This window comes from Myiozetetes cayanensis, unplaced genomic scaffold, assembly GCF_022539395.1.
Source record: "Myiozetetes cayanensis isolate MyiCay16 unplaced genomic scaffold, myiCay2020 scf23, whole genome shotgun sequence".
Classification (NCBI taxonomy): Eukaryota; Metazoa; Chordata; class Aves; order Passeriformes; family Tyrannidae; genus Myiozetetes; species Myiozetetes cayanensis.
This window is the reverse complement of record NW_026087445.1, coordinates 825,858-849,519: the sequence shown is the minus strand read 5'-3', so window position 1 is coordinate 849,519 and position 23,662 is coordinate 825,858.

Here is a 23,662-nt window from a genome sequence, read left to right as displayed (position 1 = left end):
CTAATTCCTGGTATTCCTAATTCCTGGTATTCCTAACTCCTAACTCGAGGCACAACCTCCACCCAAGCAGAACTGCTGACAGCTGGAGGGATATTCCCAGGGCAGCAATGCTGAAATCATGGGGGGGTCACCTGGTTGGGGATGACCCTGGGGATGGAGAAGTGGTCATTACCTGCAGCCAAAGCCACCCAAGCCATGAAGGTGGTGGGTGGCACCAAGGTGACAGTGGCAGGGTGACAGCCCACCCTGGGCTCATCCCAAGGCTCAGGGGTGTGCAGGCAGCTGCCTCTGGGCCATTGCTGCCATTTCCCAGTGTGGCCAAAGGCAATTTCCCAATGTGGAAACCAGTGCCTTCCAAAATAGGGGGCTCTTATCTCAGCAGATAAAAAGGATTTATCTTGGGGCTAAAAATGAGCGGTTGCTGAGTTGCAAGTAGTCACAACTCGCTGTGTTTGTTGTGTGCAAACAGGGCAGAGTCCACCCCAGCACGGGTCATTCCTGGGACAAAGCTCACCCAGTTCAAGGCAAAGCACCCCAGGGAGAGGATTTGCGTGGGAAAATGGGACTAATCACCAGAAAGGGCTGAATGCCTTGATAGGTTCAAAAAAATGACCTGATCCTGTATGTGAAAAAGGTTAAGACTCCTGGGAAAAACATCCTGAGGTTTTAACATCCCGGTTTCCTCACACCCTCAGGGATGAGGAGGTTGGGATGAACCAAAAGCCCTTGGGGAGGCTGGTAAAATTCTTACCTTTCCCAGGAGATGGTTTTGACCCTTCAGGTGTCCCTCAGCTCAGTATTTCATCAGCTTCCTAATGCAGCAGCCAGAGGGGGGTGCAGGGGTCACCTGTGACTTGCAAGAGCAAATGAAGTTCTGAAAATAGCAGCTACATGAAAATCCAGCTCAAGCTGTTGAGAACCTCTTGGGGGAAGATTTATTGGGAGAAGGCAATGAAGAGCATGGGCATCCCATGCTGGGGTTGTGCTGTGAGGCCTGGCTGGGCAGGTGAGCGTTTGCAGAATCTGCATGGCTTCATTGCAGAGCTGGCTGGAAGCCATGACCATAAAGAAATAAAAAGGCAAACTTTTTATGTCTGCAGAAATGGAATTTTACCTTTTTGACAGGTGTGCACTGTGCCCTGAGACACCTCAGCAGTGCAGAGTCTTTCCTGGGCTTTTCCAAGGCACCCATCCTGGAGTATGAACTTACCCAAATAAACATAACTGTCTGCTGAGCAAAATAATTCCCTGGACCCCTGACTAGACAAATATTCTCAGAATAGCAACAAGGCTACTTTATAGCCATAGACTAAACATAGCTCGGCAGGCAGATACTGAAACTGCCGACACAAGAATTCCCCTGCTCGGGGAAACAGCTGACCCGAGAGTTCCTTCACCCCTCTCAGAGCCACCAAGGCTTATCAGGAGCACTCTGAGCTCTCATTTGGGTGGCTGAGATGCTCAGGAGCTGCCTGGAGACCGGCCACAGGAACACCCAGTCGTCTGCCCGGCGGGGATGGAGGTCGGCGTTGGTCGGGTTTGTTTGGGGACTTTGGCTTCCCCCGGGTTTGATAAGGACCTGAGGGTGCAGAGATGGGTTTGAGGACTCCTGTCCTTCCAGATGGTGACCCTGGTGACCCTCAGAAGAGCTGGATGGGGCAGGTGAGGGGGATACCCAGCTCGGCAGTGCCAAGGGTTGTCATCCTGCCCAGGGGAACTCCAGAAGGTGATTCTCTCCTGGTACATCCTTGGATTGAGGCTGTGAGGACAAGTGCCACCAACCTCTGCACTGCCATCAGCAATGTCACTCCTGAACAACCAGCAAAGACAGAGAAACTAAAACGCTCCTGAAGTAAAAATAAACCCAGTCAGACTCAGAGGCCGCCTGTCAAGGACATAAAACCAGCTCGGCTGGGCCGGGGCCAGGACAGGAAGCGCAGGAGTCCCCTGGGTGCTGCTCACTCACTCGGGAAGCATTGTTATTGCTCATTTTCTGATTCCTCTCCACATTAGGTCATTTTTACTCAGCTCCTCCAGCTCACACGTTCCCCGGAGCCGGGGAAGGAAGGAGCAATAATGCCGACTGCGGGCCAGCCCCGGGGCCGGGGGGAGCTGGACAAAAGACACTGAAAAATCCCGTCCTTTGTTGCTGAGCAGCCCTGCAGGGCTGGGACACAGGGAGGGGATGAGGGGGAGCTGACTCCGCAGAGTGACCCACTGGCAGCAACCCCCACCCCCCCGGATACTCCCGAGATGTGTAGGGATGGATTCTCACCTTGGAAAGATCCAGACCCCCCGTTTTCCTTGCCTTCATCCCTTGTCAGAGAGTAAGGAAGGGGAAGGTGGGGAAGAGGAAGAAGAGCCAAGCAAGGAGCAGGTGGGGGCTGCACACGGGGTGTTTGCACAGCAGCCATTTGCAAGTAATTTCTTGTCCCTTCCTGAACTAATGGGGCAATTATTTCAGGACACACGTGTTTCTCATGGAAAGTTCCACCCGGTCCGTGCGTCAGCTCATCTGTGGAGCAACCCTGTTCTCTCCAGTGTGATCACAGTGTTTCTAGACAAAGACAAGCGGGAGAAACCTCCTGGGACTGGGGACAGCAGTGACGGGTCACAGGGCACCAGGCAAACCTCCTGGCCCAGGGCAAATCAGCAGCTCGGGGCTCACGTGGCGAAAGCTGATCCTCAGAACAAACAGTGCTCTGCTCTTTGAGGTGCCTCCTGTGCTTGACACGGGATGTTTGTGCGTGATTTTGTGCCCTGTTCCCTCCAGCCAGCTCAAGAGAGGTCAGAGGGGGTCCTGCAGTGGTTGGTGAGGGTCTCATGGACCTTGGACACAGAACCTGTGCGGAGGGATGGAGAGGGATGGGGTCTAAACAGCATCCTGCAGCTTTGGGAAGGGCAGCTGGAAAGGTGATGGAGCCAAACCTTGCTTGGTAGCACCAAGTGGCAAACTGAGGGACACAAGCCACAGTGTGTGACAACTTACAGACCTTCAGCTTGGACAGCAGGAAGGATGTTTTTATGGTAAGTAGAAAAACAGGCCCCACAGAAGAAGTGAGTTGGAAGTGGTCAAGACTTGACCAAAGTCACAGCTGAGCTGCCCCAGTGCTGACAATGTTGCTGGTGTGAGGGAGGGTTGGGGCAGACACCCCAGGGGTGCACCCTGGCACCCTGAGGAGCCTGTCCCGTGCTTTGCAGGTGGACATGGAGAAGGTCCCCCAGGACTCAGGCACTGAGCCCACAGGAGATGGGGGACAGAGGTGCAGGAGGCCAAAGTCCTCATGTGAAGATGAATCCTGTGTTTTCCTACAAGGAACAAATTCAGTTCCATGGCTTGAGGACGTGCCCATCGTGTCAGTGCTGGACTGAGGGGAGAGCTCCTTCCCTTTGCCCTTTGACCATCCAGAGCCTGTTTGATTCTGGGTAAAAGGTGGGAGCTAAGAGCCAAAAACTGAACTGGGCTGGGCTGTGGGATGGCAACATGCAGCTCAGGGTGGCATCTCTGCTGTCTCCAGCTGCCCTGACCCCAGGTCACACAAGCTTATCTCCCTAAATGATAAACTAAACAATTTTATCTCCAGATTACTGTGTTTTCCAGAATTAATTTTTGAAAATTTTTTTCTTTTTGGTCCTACAACACCCAACACCTGAGCAGCACTGCTAACTGTGCAGGGCTCAGATCTGGGATGGGGACACTGAACGGCTCTTGCAGGTCTTGCCTAATGTTTTTTATTTAATTTGTATGCGATTTTTATGTCATTTGTATGCAAACAATTGAGTTAATTAACTGGATGATCATTCAGGGAGCCAAAGTGTTGTTAGAAGTAGGAAGTCTGATAAGTTGATACAGCCAGTCTTCCCTTCTCTATAATAAATAGAGAGGAAGGAAGTGGGATGGGAGCCCTTGCAAATCGTGTTTTAAATAGTGTCAACTTTTATGGCTGAGCCATAAAATCGTAGTTCCTGAAGCACTGGCACAACGTTAATTAGATGATAATTATGGACACACTCATTACTGCAGCTTCATTACAGCCCAGGGACTGAGTCCTCAGCGGCTGTGCCTGCACTCATCTGCTGCCAGGTGTCCAAGTGTCAGGGCAGTTATTTCCCTGGAGTTCCCACCACCTCTCTGCCTGCTCTTCCCCCGGCTGAGGGTCCAGCCAGGCTGTTCTCAGCAGGCAGGACAATGTTCCGTGTCCCTGTGGGCAGTTTTGGGACCTCCAGCCCCAGCCCAATCTCACAGGGGACAATCCCTCCCTGTCCTTCCTCTCCTGCACAATGAGGAACCTCAGGGAGCAGCTTCAGGGCCACTGTGTGAAGATCCAGAGTGGTCTCAGCCTGGACCTGCTGGTACAAAAGGGCTTCAAGGGCACTGGTCCATCTGCAGGGGGGTGTTTTAGAGGGATGAAAGTGTGCTGGGAAATGTGGCAGCCCTTGCTGGCTCCTCACTCAGGCCCACTCCATCCTCTGGACCATTCAGGGCTCCACCTTTCACAGATTTCACAGAAGATTCCAAGTTGGACGGGACCCACAAGGATCACTGAGCCCAGCCCTTGAGTGACTGGCCCCTAAAGGGCTTGAACCCACAGCCTTGGTGTTGTTAGCACTGTGCTCTGAGCCACTGAACTCAGCTCAGGGGCTGAGCTGCTCAGCCAGAGCCCCCTGTGACCTGCAGGGACAGACCCCCAGGGGACTCATGTCCTCTCTTCCCCAAAAACACCTCTGCAGGGAGAGGAGACCCTCGTTGTGCCACTCTGTCCTCACAGATCAAGACAAGAACGTCGAGTTCTCCTGGTTCTGGAGAGGCAAAGCCTCCTGAGGAAGCTGGGAAGATACTTTTCTTCTTGAGCTTGTGGCTGAACACGTTTGTGGAGGCAACTGTGCTGCCTGCCAGCCAGCCTGGGATCTGCAGAGGGGTCAGGCACTGGAGAGGCTTCCCAGGTTCTAGTTTTAAAGACCCCACTTGCTCGGGCTGTTCTCTGGGTCCATCCTCTTGCTCTGTCCATCATCCCCGTTTCTGGGAATGGCTGAAGCTCCTGCTTGCTGGGTAAAGACAGAATTGGGCAGGTTGTGTCTCCCCCACGTGCTCCACGACCCTGAGATGAGCTCAGGTGGTCAGAGCCTGGGGCCAACAACACCAAGGTTGTGGGTTTGGTCCCTGTATGGGCCATTCACTTCAGAGCTGGACTCAAGTGGGACCTTTAAAATCATTGAATGTGGGTCGTACTGCCTGGGCTTGACACCCTCTCTGCTCTGTGCTGTATTCCTCTGGTTGAGGGTCTCTGCAAGGGTCTCCTCCCACCTGGGCTCAGCCCGTGCAGTGACTGGAGGCTCCAAACCAAACCTCCCTGGCAGAGATGCTGCAGGAGCAGTGGCACCCAGGGGAGGGGACAGGGCTGGCTGCCATACAGTGCCTGGCATCCCTCCTTCCCTTCTTCCTCCCTGGTCCCCCTCACCCTGCCCTGCACTCTGTTGCTCCTGCCCACCTTCTCCTGCAGCTCTGCTCCAATCTGCTTATGATAAAAGTAAGAGCTGGTGAATCCGGACCTTGCTGTGTGAGATGTGGGGACTTCTCCTGCTGGCACAGCTGCCAGGGCCTCCCCACAGGGCTTGGCATCTGCACACACATCTGGGCTGGCTGGGGACACTGCTGGGCAAGTTTTGAACCTGCACAAGTTTGTCTTCAAAGCATCATGGCCAAATTACAGGTGGGACTCAGGAAAAACAAGTGCTTGGGTCCTGGTCTGAGGACAATGTCCATGTAGGAAAAGGTGGAATGGCTTCAAACTGGCAGGGAGTGGGGTTAGGTGGGATACTGGGGAGAAATTGTTCTCCCCTGTGAGAGTGGGGAGGCCCTGGCACAGGCTGCCCAGAGCAGCTGTGGCTGCCCCAGCCCTGGAAGTGTCCAAGGCCAGGCTGGACGGGGCTTGGAGCATCCTGGGCTGGTGGAAGGTGTCCCTGCCCATGGCAGGGGGTGAGATGAGATAAGGACCCTCCCAACTCCAACCATTCTGTGATTCTGTGATTCCACCCCATCACTTCCCCCCAAGCATCCCAAATTTAAGCCCTCTGCTGTCAGACACCCCTTTTGCTCTGCTCCAAGAACATCTTGCTGTTCCCCACCATTCCATGGCTGCACAGAGCCATCAGGAAATGTCAGGCAAGGAGACAGTGCTGGAAAGCCCCGGGTGGGAGCAGGGATTGTGGAGCCCCACTGGCTGCCCTGTGCCTTCCTGTGGTGCTGCACTCGGTTATTTCCAGCTGTGGCTTTTGGAAACCTTTGGTGCTTTTGCCACTTTTAGTCCTGGCAACCCATTAACTGCTCCTGGCAGGGCTGAGGCTCTGCATTTTCTGGAAAAACCTTAAAATGCTCCAGAGTGTCAGAGCAACGCCAACTAAGGGGAAAAAAAAACCTACCAGCAAAACAAAAACCGGTCTTTTTCCAATCAAGCTCCAGTGTTGTTGTATTTTTCTTAAAGAAAAACATGACTACTTTTCTTTTCCTGGATCAGACTGGCCCCTGCAAACGCCCTCCCCATTGTGCTGAGCTCCTAAAATAACTGCAGTTGTTCATGGAAATAAAGCCCTGGAGAATCAGCCGTCCCTGTGTCCCCCTCCAGCCCCCCTGAGGTGCCACAGACCCCTGAGCAGGGTGACAAATCCTCGCCCTGGCGGTTCCTGTGGGCTTCAAATCCCCACTGCCTGTGTGAGGGGCCACCCTGAGATGTGTCTCTTCCCAGGGTGGCATAAATCCAGGCCAGCACAGGATGGCAGGGCTGGCTGGGCAGGTTTGTTGGTGTATCCCAGCAACATTTACCTCTTCAGCTGCGGGGTCAGCAGTGCCTGAGCCTCCTTACACGTCCCAGGGGTGGGGTATTTCCTGGGCTCCATTCCATCCTACCACATTCAGCACAGGGAATACAGCCCTGGGTTCAGCCAGAGATTCCCAGATTAATTTTCTGGGAGTGCTGAAGGTCTGCACATCCCAGGCCAGGCAAACGAACAGCCCCAGCACTTGTTCATCTGGTTGAAATGCCTCAAATAGCTGTTTGTTGTTGTTTAAAAATCCCTTTTCCTGAACCTTTTCCTGCTGTCTCCCCTAAGAGGGGACCTGGAAGCTCAGGGGACATCCACCCACCCCCGGGGAGGGGACATGGGCCACCCTGGTGGGCAAAGGAGGTGGCACTGTGGCCTTGTCCCACAGTGGCAGGAGCTCTGCTCCCAGCCCAGCCCCTGACCTGTCCGTGTGGGACCCCCAAACCCTGAGCAGGGCTCATGTCCTGACCCTGTCCTTGGGGGGTGGCTCTGCTTCCTCCTCTTCCACAGGCACAGCTATGCTTACAGGGGGGTATTTTAGGCTCTTTTCTCAGGAAACTACAGAAATCCTCCTAAAAAGCAGATGGAGACCATCCTGTGGCCGAGTCCCTGGGGAGGATGCCCTGTATTGGAGCCTCAGGGCTCCAGGGCATGGCTCTGATTTCCCAGGGAAGGACTGAGCCCTGCCAGGGCTTTTGCAACCAGAGCTGGCCTCTGTCACAGTGCTGGGAGCTGGAGCTGGGGTTGGGCCAGGCTGACATCATTCCCAGGGAGATGGTGCCTTCACCACATGGCTCCTTCCAGCTCCCACAGCCCCTCTTTATCCCATCCCATCCCATCCCATCCCATCCCATCCCATCCCATCCCATCCCATCCCATCGCATCTCCTCGGAGCACCAAATCTCTGAGTCTTCTGCAGGGATTGGCTCCATTTTATTTTGAGGGTTTAAAGGTCACCTTTTCCACCACTTTCTGCTCCCCCAGGTGGCTGGGGCCCATCCTGAGGATCAGGAAATCAGGAAATACCTGCTCTGAATGCAGGGAGAACTCCCAAAAGAGCTGGGAGGTGGCATGGAGGGACGTGGCTTTGCCTCAGGCCACCAAGGTATGTGATGTGATGTGCTGGCACCGTGGGTGTTGATTCCTGAGGGAGGTGAAAGCCAGAGACAGCCCCTGGGGGGGTGTTGAGATGTGTGTCACCATCCTGCTCCATGGGCACACCAGGCTCTTCACACCTTGCCCTGGAGGGGTGGCTCTTTCCTGGTGCACTGGTGTGATGAGTTTGGAAGTTCTCAAGGCTGTGTCACCCAAACCCAGAGGTCTCATCATGGCCAGTGCTGAGGCTTCAGACATGTTCTCCACAAGCAGGTTTTGTGCAGGTCACCCACGTCTCCTCCTCCATCCAAGGTCTGGGGGAGAACAGGGTGCATGGCCAAGGGCTGGAGCTGCTCCTGGGGTGAGCTCAAGGGCTCATTGTGGACCTGCAGGAGCAGCTTCTGATCATGTCACTTCTTGGAGTGGCATTTCTCAACAGAAAGGGTAGAAAATCCAGCTCTGGGGAGAGCAGGGATGACTGTTCTCAGCAGAGCTGCTCCCTTCTGAAGGTGAGCACAGGGAGGAGGGCACTGGGTGGCTCTGTCACCCATGCAAGCCCAGCTGGCACAAGGACAGGGCTCCCCTTCCCCCTGGCCCTTCTGAAGCAGTCGTGGTCCTCCTGGGAGCAGTCTCTGGTTTGGGACTGGATCCAGACACTTGCAGAGTGTTTCTTAGAGCTCTCCCCAGTTTCTGTCTCAGTCCTTTCTGTGCCTGTGCCTCTCCTGCCTCCCAGTTTGTCTCCAGCCTTCATTTCACACACTCTCATTTCTGTCCAGGATCACTTCTACTCCACGTGGGGCTGCTGTGGGGGTGGAGAAAACACCAGGGATGGGGCACCAGACAGGAATGTGGGAGGGCAAAGGGCTGAACCTGCTGGGATGCTCCCACACTCCTGTCCCAGCCGGTGAGGCTCCTCCCAGACACGATGGAGGGTGACACCACTCGACATGCCCCAACCCTCCCTGTCCTTGGACCGTGTCCTGCAGCAGGTTCCTCCAAAGGTGGCCCAAAGGCCAGGTCAGCATGAGCACGAGGTGTATCTGCTATCACCCAGGATGGGAGGGGCAGGGAGGGGCAGCCCCACCAGGCCCTGTCTGGAGACACTGTGGGATGGGTCACCAGTGGCAGGGCATGCCCATGTTCACAAGGATTTGGTGATTCAGCTCCAGGAGGCTCTGTTGCCCTGGCTCTGCCACATGACCAGGGCTGGGACAGGACACAGAAGAGCCCCTTGAGCTCGACCTTCAGCAAACCCACGGCCAGACCAACACCGTGGTCCCTGCAAGGCTCTGGCCAGGGCTCCCAGGTTGCTCCCAAGGCTCCTGTTGGAGGCCAAATCCTGACCCCCCTTCAATGGAAAGCACTGACTGGGTGCTGTTTCTCCTGAAAACAACAGGCTGTAAACTGGGGAGATCCTGGCAGGAAGGTGGTCCTGGGGCTGACACCAAGGTCAGAGGTCTGGAGTGATTCCCAGTTCCTGGAGTGGCTGACAGGCTGCATGAGGACACAGCATCCTGGTGGGTCCATCCTGAGCCAGGGTTTGCTGGTGTCAGCATGTCCTCCCTCCTCTTCTGACCAGGATTTGGGAGACCAGATCCTCCAGGGATTCAGGAGGCTTTGTGGACCATGCCCAGAACAGCCCTTCAGCTGGAAGAAAAGGGATGAGGCTTTGGCAGCTGAAATCATGGAGGGTCTGAGGCAGCCTCATGGCTGGAGCAGGGAGGGGTCAGCTCTGGTCCCTTCTCCAGGCACTTCCAGCAGCTTGTGTGCAGCTCCATGGGAAGTGCTGGCCCAGCTCCAGGCAGGGGGATGTCCTACATGCCCTCCTCCATGGTCCTGTGCTGCAGGAGCTGCTGAAAGGGACCAAGGGCCACTCCAGGCAGGGGTGACTGTGCCCTCTGAGCCAGCAGGGTGGTGGGAGGCAGCACTGGGGACTGCAGGGCCCTCATCTTGGACCTGCTCTGGACTGCTCTGAGGAGTCTGCAGAAGATGCAGCTGCTCTGGGGTGCACAGGTGGTGTGATCCCAAAGATGCCTCTCCCAACAGCGGGGCAGCAGCAGGACGTGGCAGTGCTGTTGGCTGTGCAGATGTGGCTCCAGAGCAATTCCCACTGAGACCCAGTGGCCCCAGTGAGACCTGAGCCCGTCTCTGGTGACAACCTGCTCTGACCACCTGCTCTCTTCCACCCTCCTCTTGCTGCTGGTGGTGCTGCTGCCTCTGTCCTCTCTCACACCTCTACTGCAGCCCCTGGACATGTCCTGGGGCTGTTCCCTCAGCCTGCTCCGTTTCTTGGCTTTTTGTTTGCTGGGAGCCTGAGCCAGGCTGGTGCTTCCAGGGGGTTTCTGCAGGGAGGAGACTTCATCACATTGTATCCCTGTATCCTGCTGATGGCAGGTCTCAAGGCCTTTGGAGGTGAGGTTTGTGTTTGGATGTTACCAAAGCAACTGAGGAGCCTCTGCCTGTCTGCAGCACATCTGTCCAACAGCTGTTCCCAGGCAGGCTGTACCTGCAGAGCACGGGGCTCTGCTCTCAGGGACCCTGCAGGGGGGTGGGACCCGGTGGGGAGCCAACAAATGGCCCTTGGATGGGGTTCCCTGATGGCCTCAAGGCTTGGACCAGGCTCTGGAAAATGAATTTACAGTAAAAGATTGAACTCCAGGTAACTAAGCCAGACACAGAGCAGTGGGACAGTGCTGGTTGCAGAGACCAAAGGGACTGGAGGGTACATCCTATGAGGAGCAGCTGAGGGAGCTGGGGGGGCTCAGCCTGGAGAAAAGGAGGCTCAGGGGGGGACCTTCTGGCTCTGCAACTCCCTGGCAGGAGGGGGGAGCCAGGGGGGGTCAGGCTCTGCTCCCAAGGAACAAGGAACAGGACAAGAGGAAACATCCTCAAGCTGTGCCAGGGGAGGGTCAGGTTGGACATCAGGAGGAATTTCTTCACAGAAAAGGTGATTAAACATTGGAAGGGTCTGCCCTGGGCACTGGTGGAGTCCCCATCCCTGGAGGTATTCGAGGTGTTCAAGAAACAAGTGGACATGGCACTTATTTCCATGGTCCAGCTGACAAGGTTGATTGGTGGCAGGTGGGACTCGATGGCCTCAGAGGTCTTTTCCATCCTCGGTGATTCCGTGACACTGCATGGCCAAGCTGAGACACTGCCCCCAGCAGAGCTGCTGCTGCTGCCCACGGGTGACATGCCATCTGACCCTCACCAGGTTTTGGGTTCCCTTTTCAACCCTTTCTTGGGATCCTCAGGCTCCTTTGCAGCACTTCCCAAAAGAAATAACCTTGGGCTTTGCAGTGAGGCTCCAGCTGGGCATGGAATGAGAGTCACACTTGGGCAGGAGGCCAGGCCAGGGCTGCAGGGCAGCCTCTGATGTTCACCCAGCACATGCAGGGGAGAGGGCTGGAAACAGTCCTGTTTGTGGCTGAGACCTTGTGGGAAAATTCCCTGTAGTTGCCTGACTCCCAGCAGTTTTCCAAAGGAGTTTGCAAGCAGCACATGCCACTGTGCACATGCAGGCACCAAATAAAGCCTGGCCCCGTGTCTGCAGGGAGGAACATCCCCATTCCTCTGCTGCTTCAGATCCACCAGTATGGAAATGACTCAAAGCACATGCCAGCAGCTGCTGAGGCTCAGACTGTGGGAGCTGGGCTGGCCCTGCTCCTGCACCTCGTGGGTGCCCGGCTGTGGCACAGTCTGGGTGTGTCAGGGCTGTGGGCAGGAGCAGGAGGGCTGAGCTGCCCATCCTGCCCCATCCCACCTCGCTGGGGCTGCTCCAGAGAAATAGGTGGCTTGGGCAGGTTGGGTCTCTGGGATGGGGTCACCCTTCGTGCTGGCTTTGGAGGAGCAGCGGTCCTGGTGGCAAAGTCGTCTTCAGCTGCATCTGCTGAAAATGGGATTTGCTGTGAGGGGTGCAGGGGGGTGCTCCTTGCTGCACTCAGGTGAGACTCCACCTGTCCCCAGTTCTGGAAGCCCCAACATCAGCGGGATGTGGAGCTGCTGGAGAGAGTCCAGAGGAGGACCCAGAGATGCTCCCAGGGTTGGAGCCCCTCTGCTCTGGAGCCAGGCTGGGAGAGCTGGGGGAGTTCACCTGGAGAAGAGAAGGATCCAGGGAGACCTGAGAGCCCCTTGCAGGGCCTAAAGGGGCTCCAGGAGAGCTGGAGAGGGACTGGGGACAAGGGATGGAGGGGCAGAACAAGGGGGAATGGCTTCTCACTGCCAGAGGGCAGGGTTAGATGGGATATTGGGAAGGAATTGTTGGCTGTGAGGGTGGGGAGGCCCTGGCACAGGTTGCCCAGAGAAGCTCTGGCTGCTTCTGGAAGTGTCCAAGGCCAGGTTGGATGGGGCTTGGAGCAACCTGGGCTAGTGGAAGGTGTCTCTGCCCATGGTAGGGGGTGGGATGAGATTGTCTTTAAGGTCCCTCCCAGCCCAAACCAGTGTATGATTCCATGATTCTGTGGAACAGAATAGATCCTCTGAGGGCCCTGGGAAGGAATGAACATGTTCACATCACTTTCAGATGAGGATTTTTCAGGTTTCCTTCCCCTTCCTTCACAAGGTGCAAATTTTCCAGTAGCTCCATTTCAGAGAGGTCCTTGGGTATGTTGTGAACCTGCATTTGAACTGGAGCAGAACAACTGCAAAGGAAAAATGAAACACTTTGAACATCAGAAACTCAGAACATGGAAAAGAAAATTACCCTCAATTTCTTTGGGCTCCATCCCAGCTCCAGGACAATTAATTCTGTGTTTCTCCTGAACACACTGGATGTTCCCTTCTGCAGAAACTGTGGAAGATAAGAGCCACGGCCTGGCACCAGCTCTGGGTGCTGAGGAATTTCTAACCTCATTTTCTGATAAGAACTCTGCCAGAGCCTTCCCAGGATGGTTTGAAACAGTCTGTTTTCGTGGGTACTACGCAAGGTCAAGTTGTTCAGCAAGAACCACCCCACACTTCTGCTGTGAACGCGCTGAAATTAGGACGGGAAAAAAGGCTGTGGCACTGCAGACCCTGCAGATCACAGCAGGGAACGGGCTCCCTCCTTGCAGTTTAAGCACTCTGCAGGTCCTGCTCACCCAGGGAAAGCAGAGGGAAGGAAGGGCATTCAGGATGTAAAACTGCTGAGTGAAGCACACACACTGTCCCTCTGCCAGGGGAAGGGGCTGCTGCTCCAGTAGCTCCAGGGTTGGGGTCACCCACCCTGGCCAGCAAAGATTGGCTCCTGTGTGCCTGGAGCAGAGCAATATTTACTGGCTTTGGGCTTGATGAGAACCTGGAAACTGCAGAAGAACAGCCTCTTCCCACCAAACCTTGTGAACAAATCTGATGTTTGCCTGTCCAGAAGGGGGACAAGCCTGCTCCCCCGAGCAGGGTGAGCAATGGGGGGGTTGCTGGCTGCCTGCCATCTGCTGCAGAGCCACGACTCCAGATCCAGCTCCAGCCTCCCATCAGTGCTGGTGTGATTTGCCTCAGTCCAGCAAAATGACTTGATTACTTGTTCCTTAAAGCAGCAGCCTCAGAGGTGCCCTTGTGCTGACTCTGCTGCCTGCTCAGTGCTCTCTGTTGGATTTTGGGCAGGGCAGGGCAATGGCCCCAGGGCAGGACAATTCACATGTTGAGTGGCAGGAGTTGCCTGGGCTGGATGTCAGGGAAAACCCTTCCTGCTGCAAGATGCAGAGGGGAGAAGCCAGAGCTGGCAGGGACAGTAGTATGATGTGGGGTCATGCATGGCCCACTGTGCTGTGGTATCATGGAAAGCTGCTGGAAAAATCCCCCTGCTGATAACTGTCCAGCCCCCTGGGAAGTGTGGCTTCCACCCATTTGTACCTGCCCATCCAGCTGCAAAAGGTCTTTGCATCTCCAGAGGACTGGCCACTTGGTGGCAACTTAGTCAGAAGAGGACAGGGAGTCACCAACGCCCCCACCCCCTGTCTTCAAAGTCGTTGTTAAAGAGGCAAAAGGAGACCAGCTGTGCCTTGACCTGCACAACAGGAGGTCCCCAAGGGCTCCAGAGACTGGGGTGACTGCTCTGTGCTGGCTGGTGGGAGCTGTGAGGAGCAGGATGCAGCACAACACCTGAGTCCCCAGGAGTGGCACTGTGGGGGCTGCGAGGGGGTCTTGGCACTGGCAGGGGTTTGTGCTGCACACAGGCTGCTTGTTTAGGAGCTGATCCAGCCAAACACTTGAGCACAGAGGTGTCATTGAGTTCAGAGGGGCTGTGCACCTCCTTGAAGGAGGTACTTGTGTGTCTGAGGCTGCAGAGCTGGGTAGGTTTGCTGGATCGGGGGCTCAGGGTGTAGCACAGACTGCAGGACACTGAAATGCTTCAGGGCTGAGGTCACTCTTGGCCCTGGGAAATGACTGCAGAAGATTTATTGACGTTTATCTTCGTTGCTGCAGAAAAAAATGAGTGGAGTGTTTGGGCCAGAAAGCAAAAATCAGGCTCTTGGAAAAGCAACCCCAAAGTGTTTCCAGAGGTGCCGTGTGCTGGAATGGAGGGTCCCCCACCCCGACCCATCACGGCTCCTGCAGGAAAATCCCAGCTGGGGAAAGAGGGGCAGGACCAAGGAGCTGTGTCTGCAGTCAGGGATGCCCAGAGGGGCCGAGGGTGGCTCTGATGTGCTGCTGCCATGGGAGCTGCTGTGGGGCCCAAGGATCCTTCACCCCAGTGAGACCCTTTCCCTGCCAGGAGACCCCAATGGAGACTCCCCAGCAGACCACAGGTCACACTTGGGGTCACAGATTTCAAGTCTTGCCTTTCTAGGGGATGGACCTGGGCAGAGCATCACCAGCACCGTGTCCTGGGCAACCTCTGCCCTCCAGTGCTGCAGTTTGGAGCAGCTCAGAGGCCTTAAATTATAGACAATGAAATAAAGTAAAGGAACAGCTGGGAGAAGGGGGCAGTGGTTCACAGGGTGATGAGAGGCCTCAGTTGTGTGCATTATTTGCAGGAAGTGCTGGACGCCATGCTGGGAGTCTCTGGGGAGCAGAGAGGTCCCCGAGGTTGGGGTGCTGTGATGGGTGGAGGAGGTGGGCACATCAAGGGTGACTGTGGGTGTCCTGCGTGGCCTTTAGGCCTCCAAGTTCCCACCCTGCATCCCAGCAGCACAAAAAGCATCGGGGTTATTTGGAAGACACAAACTTTTTGTCTGAGGGCTCTGGGAGAGACGACCAAACTGGAGTGGCTGATGCAGCCACAGGGCTTGGATTCCTTGGGGTGTCCTCTCCATCTGCACAGAGCCTGAAAGAGGAGACCCCCCCACCCCAGAGACCACAAAACACCCTGTGCTGGTCCCAGCCCCTTTTGGAGGCTCCCTGTGGTGCCTGTCAATACCTGCTCTCTGCCCACGGGGGTGTTCTCAAGGAAAACCTTTGGAATCCCCCACTCAGGGCTGCTGAATGTGCTGTCCAGCCCCCCAGAGCCAAGGGGGCAAGGGGAGCTTTTCTCCACAGCCACCCCACCGGCGTCCTGGCACCCTCAGCAAACATCTGGAGCCCCTCTCCCGGTGTGGTCTGTGGCCCTGCATGTCTGAGTGCTTCGCTCATGCCCTTTGCTGCTCCTGTGACGTGTCCCTGCTCCGGCTCCAAGGGGTATTTTTAGCAGGGAGCTGCATCTGCTCCGGCTGCAGCTCTCCTTGTGAGTCCTCCAGAGCAGATAAGGAAGCAGGGAGGAAACAATCGTGGCCTTAGTTATTTTTGGCTGTGAGAAGCTCCTTATTAACAGCATGACTTTGTAATAAACAAAATCCCCCTTCATTCGGGGCGAAGGGGGAACAATCGGCCCATTGATCCCCCACACTGAGGAGGCTGCAGAGAGGGAGCTGATGGGAGACCAGGGGCTGCAGAACAACAGGGCTATTCTGGGAAGGGCAGGAAAGGCTGCTGGGACAGGAGGCTGAGTTTCCTCTCTGTCCCGAGGTCTGTTCCTCTCCACCGGTGCTGCCTTCCCGATCCAGCTGGGACAGGCATGGATGGGAGCCCACCCATCCCACAGCAGGCCTGGGGGGCTGCTCTACGAGACCCCTCTGGGTCTCTTCCCCACCCTGGCACTGCTGCTGATGGCCTGAGGGTCTGCAGGGGTCTCCCTGCACTGGAGGGTCTCAGCCATTCCACGCTGGCCCCTGCCTGTAGTCACAGAACCAGTTCTCCCAGTACAGTATACCCCACAGACTGGGAATGGCTGACCAGTTCACGGGGTCCACCAGACCTCTGCAGCTCTGCCCTGGCTTGGCCAAACCTCGCTCCCTTCACCCCTGTCTGGACACTTGTCCCTTGGGATGGCTTGGAGCAATCTGTGGTGGGAGGCCAAAGGACCCAAAATGCAGGAAGGGCCCAATTCCCAGGCCTGATGCTGAGGGCACAGTGGTTTTTTGGAGACTTCTGAGCCCCTCTGCTGTCCCACCAGTGCTGCAGGAGCAGGAGGCACCCTGGACCTGGCTGGGGGGACCTGGCAGGGCTTTCTTGTTTCCCCTCTGAACCAAGTGTCCCACCACGCCAGTCTTGTGAGGAGCAGCTGAAGGAGATGAGGGGGCTCAGCCTGGAGAAAAGGAGGCTCAGGGGGGACCTTCTCACTCTTTGCAACTCCTTGACAGGAGGGGAGAGCCAAGGGGGGATCAAGGGACAGGAGGAGAGGTAACAGCCTCAGCTTGTGCCAGGGAGGTTTAGACTGGATATTGGGGAAAAAGTCTTAATGGAAAGGGTTGTCAGGCATTAAAATAGGCTCTGGATGGCAGTAGTGGAGTCACCATCCCTGGAAGCGTTCAGCAGATGTGTGGATGTGGCACTTGGGGACATGGCTTAGTGGTGGTGTTGGCAGTGCTGGGAGAGCACTGGACTCAATGGTTTTAGAGGGTTTCTCCACATAAACAGTTCAATCATTCTGTGTCTGTTCTGGAGACCTGCAATTTGCAGTCCCCTGAGCTCTCCTGTTCCTGCCTGCAGTGCAGCAGGGAGCAGGGTGTCAGGGAGCTGGCACAGGGCACTGGAAGTGCCATCTAGTGTCACACAGCGTGCCAGGGACTTGTATCTGGGGCCAAGTGTAGGAGCTGAGGGTACAGTGCCAGCCATGGTGACACTGTGACAGAGGGGTGACCCCCTGGCTCTGCAACTCCCTGTGACCTGGGACCTGCTCTGTGATTCCAGCCCAGTTCCCATGGACTGAGAGGACAGACCCTCTGCTTCCCTGAGCCCTTCTGCACCACCTTGTGATGGCAGCTGCAAACTTCCCTCAGGGCAGCAGGACCTGCCTGGTGTGAGCCCTGCAGGAGTGCCCTGGGGTGAGATCTGGGGAGATTCGGGCTCTGCACTAAGAGAATCCCAGAATATGCTGAGCTGGGAGGGACCCACAAGGATTATCGAGTCCAACCCTCAGCCCTGCACAGGCCAATCCCCAAGGGTCACCCCCTGTGCCCCAGAGGATCATCCAAACCCTCCTGGAGCTCTGGCAGCCTTGGGGCTGTGCCCACTGCCCTGGGGAGCCTGTTCAGTGCCAACCACCCTCTGGGGGAAGAACCTTTCCCTGAGATCCACCCTGAGCCTGCCCTGACACAGCTCCAGCCATTCCCTGGGGGCTGTCCCTGGTCCCCCAGAGCAGAGCTCAGTCCTGCCCCTCCTCTGCCCCTGCCCAGGCAGTTGGAACTGCAAGGAGCTCTCCCCTCAGTCTCCTCTGCTCCAGCTGAACACACCAAGTGCCCTCAGTGTCCTCACACGCCTTCAAATCAAGGCCCTTCCCCATCCTCTTTGCCTCCTTTGGACACTCTCCAATGGCTTCAGATCTTCCTCAAATTGTGTCCCCCCAGCCTGCCCCAACATTGCAGGGGAGGCCGCCCAGGGCAGAGCAGAGCAGGACAAGCCCCTCCCTGGCCCGGCCGGCGATGCTGGGCCTGGTGCCCCCCAGGACAGGGTGGGCCCTCCTGGCTGCCAGGGCACTGCTGACTCAGGGCCAACTGGCCACACACCAGGACCTCCAGCTGTGGGTGGCACAGGGACAACATCCAGGAAAAGACTGATGGGGGCCAGGACCATCTACCCCACTGCCTTCCCTGGGGGGCTGTTCTGCTCCCACACTTCTCATGCCCTTAAACACTGGGACAGCTAAAAGTGATTTTCTGGCCCTTCTGTTGAAGCAGACTGAGTTTTGGGAAGCAAGAGCAGCCACGTTCAGGGCAGACAAAATCCCTGTGCTGGCTTGCCCTGCCTATCTGGAGATTTTAGGATATGCTGTGGGTTTGTGTTCAGTGCTTCACCAGGGAGGGTGGCTCACTGGGAATGGTTCATGCAGGAACACAAATTGAGGACATCTGATAAATGTGTTTAGTGGTGAGGAACAGCAGCTCTGGGACCAGGCTCCTGTTAAAAGTCCTCTGGAGATGCCCTTTTTGTCAGTGCTGGGTCTGGCATCAAGATGTTGCAGGGAACTGGCTCTTTGCTGGAGGAGCCAGAGCAGCAGGAGATGGGATCTCTGCTCCCAGCATCAGACTCAGATCTCTGCTGAGTTGCTCAGCTCTTTCCTGTGCAGTTGGCCTGTGTTAAAAGAGGAATAAAGTCTCCTCTGGAGAGATGTGGCTTATTTATAAACATCTTCAAGAGCTCTGAGCTCTGCAGATGAAAGAGGCTGTTAAAGTGCAAACCATAGTCTTGTAGATGCCTCAAGTGCCTGACATGCAGCTCAATTTACCCTGCTATGTGGAGCTTTCCAGCTCACTTTGACTGCTCTGGCAGCCGATTGCTGCAGTTGGAAGGACACACAAATATCTGCAGAACCAGCCTCCTCCTCGTGAATCTCAGAGAGTGCTGGTGTCCAGAGCTGCCTTCCTGGGTGTTTCCTGGGAAAGGGTGCACCTTGGAATGAGCAAGGCAGCCAGACAGGTTGATTAAACCATTTTTTTTTATGTATTTACATGCCCAAAATGGGACAGTGGGATTTTTTTGGGCTGCAGGGAGTCATGGTCAAGTTGTCTGACTTGACAGAAGGCTTGACACCCTTCTGGAGGAACAGGCAGACCCCAGACTCTCTGGTGAGGCTCAGGCAAGACCAACTTTCAGGAAAGTCTCCAGCTGTGTTGTCCAACTTCTCCAAGCATTTTCCACGTGCTGGTGAAGCTGCTGCTGCCATGAGCTGTTTGGGGACAGTTCCTGCAGTGGTGACCTCCTTCCACGTGATGCCTGTGTGTCAGCCCCAGTGAAAGCTGGGCTCTCCCACAGTGGCTGGAGGAACAAGAGTGAGCAACCAGGATTCAAGCAGGGCCTGAATTGTTATCTGCTGGCATCTGCTTAGTCCTGTGCTATTCTGAGAGCCTTAGATGTGGTCAGGGCTCTGGAGGAGGTGGGGAGGGCTGGCAGCCAGACAAGCATGACTGGAGCTCTGGGGATGCAACTTCCAATCAAGTGATCCCCCACAAGCTGGGTAAACATCCTTTGATTCCAGCAATGCTCCGGCAGACAAAGAGATGCTGTCCTTGTGCTGTCCTGGCTCAGCAGGTCCCAGCACACCACTGTTCAAGTTCCAGCTCGACCCAAATCCGACCCTCCCAGTCCAATTCACAGAAATAATCCTGGTGGCCTCAAAGCTGCCAGGCTGGCTCAGGAGGGAAGGGAGGGTTTCCTTGTTTTCCTCCTGAAAGGGCAATGGCTTTCAGGAAAGTGGCTGATGGAGTGAGGGGGCTGAGCCCTTGGGGGATGGGATTGCAGCCCCAAGGTCCTGTGGCCACTCACTCCTGGAAGAGCAGATGTTTCCCATCAGAGAGCTGGCTGGTGACTCAGGTGCTCCTGTGCCACTCCCCAGTGCTGCTTTTCTCCTGGTTCTGGCTCCAGTGCCCCCTCAGGGTGCCGGGTGGAGCTGGGGGAAGCCTGACTTAGTCCCCCTCTCTGGGGCTCTGATTTTCACTGGGGCCTTGCCTGGAGGCTCCTGGGTCAGTCCTGATGGTCATCCTGTGCAGAGCAACCTCCTGGCCCGTGTGAGGTGACCCATGGCCATGAGGACAAGAACCACCTGCACTTCCTGTGCTCTGCCTTCAGCTGGGGATGTCTGTGCCCTTGTACCAGCCTGCCTCACCCTGGGATGTCTCTGCTCCCTCTCCCTCAGCTCTCTCCGTGCTGGCTGACCTTCCTCCCCGGCTGAGGAGGAAGCTGAGCAGAGAAATGCAAAATACCAGGTGGGAAATAAGTCTGAGATAGGGAAAAAAGGGAAAAAATAGCCTTGCTCTGTCCTTGGGGGAGCAGAGTGACAGCTCCTCCCGCTGAGGGCCTGGCAAGAGGCCACCCCTGCAGAGAGGAAAGAGCTCATCCCATGCTGGGTGAGGATACAGGCTCTGGAGATCAATCATCCTGCACCTGAGAGCTTGGGCACGGCTTCCCATGTGAGGGTGGAACACCCCTACAGGACAAGGTCTTGTCTGGGATCCAAATGACCATCACCTGCCCCTCCTGCAGCTCCCAGGCTTGAGGATTTCTAGGCCAGGTTGCCCAGGCTTGTGGCCCTAAAGACAGGGCTTAGCACAGGGCTCAGGCACAGAAACACTGGCATGCAGTGCCTGCAGAGTGACCTGGGTGCTCCTACCTGACTTCCACCTGCTGATCAGATCTGCAGGAGCCCTGGGATGGGCCATGGGTGCTTTAGCTACATTTATGTGTCTGAAACAGCACCTGACTCTCACCTCAGGTTGCTGGTCTAGATGTTCTCCAGCTGAGGAGTCCCTGGTTTGACACAGGGAAAGCTGGAGAGGTTGTAATCCAGGTGGGTCAGTCTCTAGAGTTCCAGCACTGCTGCTTGGTCCCTCGGGGTCCTCCTGCCTCAGACAGGAGAGGAAGGGATTTCCTGGAATGAATTTGCAAAAAGCTTCAAACAAAGGAGAGGAAATATTTCATCACTCACCACGGTACATTCCTCAGCCTGGGGAATTTACTGCAGAGGGGGGTGGTGGTGGATGCTCCCTTTGGGTTGGAAAGGAGTTTGGAACTTGTTACACTGCATTTCTGGTCCCACAGACTCCCAGGGGGTTAACGTGTCCCTGGGAGCTCCAGGGCACTCGAGTGTGGGATAGGGAGACAAGCATCACTGCTCTGCAGTGACACGTCAGCTGGTGTCCCACCAGCCCCCAAGGGTGGGTTAGGGGCCAGGGGCTCTGCCCCCAGTGTCTCCAGGGGGTGATGGCTGTCACAGCTCGTCTCAGGGCAGCGTCGTAGAAGCCACCTGGATCAGTCACATTTGCAAGAGTGTCCAAAGTGTCACTGCTGAGTGAATGAGATTTCTGTGAAAGGTGAAGGGGGAGCAAAGTGGGGAGGGGTCTGAGGTGGAGCAGCAGGAATGTGGTCACTCAGGAGGGGAGGGACATTTCCAATCAGCTCATAGATGTGTCCAGTGAAGCACAGGGGCAGCTGGTGGCCAGAGAGTGGAGGTGGGAGCAGTGCTGGAACATCTGCTAGTTAATAGAGGGAACCCCTTGGGGAAATGGGCAGGTGGCTCCTGGGTCTTCCTTCAGACTCCTCTCAGAGAGGGGAAGTTCTGTAAAGGCAAAGGAGTGTTCTCAACCCTGGGTTCTGCCCAGGGACTGAGAGCTTGAGAGCTGAGACTCACAGGGGGCTTTGCCAGTGGATAGCAGAGAATGAGAGAAGCCTTCGGCTCATCTTTGCAGTCCCAAGCCTGATTTCCTTTCCTTTCTATCTCTCTTTATGCCATTTGTGAACAGTATGATGTGTTGCTCCTATCTGACTCTTGAAAATTGATATTTGCTTGCACCATCAACGTGGCTTATGTTAATGGTAACTTCCCACCTGGGAATGACAGTGAGTCATTCCATCCCTTAAGGATTTCCAATACTTCCAACACTTGGCACCTTTATTTTGGGAGCAGGGAGGCAATTCCAGCAGGGATATGCTTCTGCCCATTCATTCACACTTCCTTTGTGGACCCCATGTGTCGTGAGGACAAGTCTTTCTGTGCCATCACGAAGCAAACAACTTCCCCTCTGAGGAGAGATCCAGCTCTGGCTGCCATGCAAGGGTTTGTCCTCACACTGGGGCTGCCTCCTCCCCATAAAAATAGAGGCATGAAGCAAGGCAAGGCAGGAGTGCCAAGGATTCCCCCAGGTACTGAAATATCCATAAAACTTCAACCCTGTTATCCCCAGAAAAGGCTGTGAATGTTGTAGATCGTGAGGCACCAAATGTGAGCACTGTAATGACAAACAGAGCTCTGCACTCGGGCTCTGGATGCAATAAGGCAGGATTATAAAAGCATAAAGATAAAAGCACTCCAGTGGTGCCTCAGCAGGGTAACAAAGGCAGTGCCTGTGAGGGCTGAGCTCACAGGAAGGGGTTTAAGTGAGTCCCCGTGCTGGGCACGAGGTTTGGGAAATGCTCTGCAGATAAACCCCACGTGTCTCTTGTCCCAGAGCATCTGGCACAGCTCAGGGATGGCACTTCTCACCCCCTTGTCCTGTCCTCTGTCAGCTGGCACTGCAGTGCCAGGCCTCAGACTGCCATGGCATGGAACCATGGAATAGAATCCCTGACTATTTGGGGTTGGAGGGACCTTAAAGACCACCCAGTTCCATCCCCTGCCGTGGGCAGGGATATGTTCCATTCGCCCAGGTTGCTCCCAGCCCTGTCCAACCTGGCCTTGGACACTTGCAGGGATCCAGGGGCTGCCACAGCTTCTCTGGGCAACCTGTGCCAGGGCCTCCCCACCCTCACAGCCAACAATTCCTTCCCAATATCCCATCTAACCCTGCCCTCTGGCAGTGGGAAGCCATTCCCTTTGTCCTGTCCCTCCATCCCTTGTCCCCAGTCCCTCTCCAGCTCTCCTGGAGCTCACTTTAGGCCCTGCAAGGGGCTCTCAGGTCTCCTTGGAGCCTTCCCTTCTCCAGGTGAACTCCCCCAGCTCTCCCAGCCTGTGTTTGTGGGACAGAAACCTGCCCTCCCTGTCAGGGTATTTTGGATCCAGGTTTGCTCAGCCCTAAATGTCTCTGGACATTGCTCAGAGCTGAGTTTCCCAGAATACAACTTTTAATACACAACAAAAGCCCCTTTTGTCTCCTTTCATTTACTGCTGCTCTGCCAATTAAACCAAAATGAAAACCATAATGCCATGAAATCTGGAAAACATCTAGAAGAGGAATTATGAAATCAAAACCATTTCCTCTTGATGTGAGTACTCAGTCTCTCTCAGTGAAACTGCTTGTAATTTTTGTGTAATTACACAGTTATTCATGGTGCTAACGAGGCATCCACAGTGTATTTCCTACCATGGCTCCAACTTGTTACTGCTTTTGATGTGGGAACCTTTTCTATTTCTTTTGAAAATGAATAAGTATAATTCTATGGTGGGTTTGATGCACAGATACTAAATGTTTGTGTACTTCAACAGCAGCACTTTGTTTTTCTCAAACTTTATATCATTACAAACCATGAACAAGGCCAGGCTGGGTGGGGCTTGGAGCAGCCTGTGCTACTGGAAGGTGTCCCTGCCCATGGCAGGGGGTGGGACTGGATGATCTTTAAGGTCCTTTCCAACCCAAACCATCCCATGATTCTATGATTTCCCTCACACAGAGCCCCTGACTCTGATTTCTGTACCAAAATGGGCACTTTTGTCTTATTTCCTCCCCAGTGACAGGCCCAGAACAAGTCTAAAGCTGCTGATAAAGCTCACATAATAAACACCCAAGCAAGTTATGACATTAGAGCACCAAGGAAGGTGCATCAGAGCAGCAGGGACACACCAGGACTCCAAATTCAACCCCTGCTC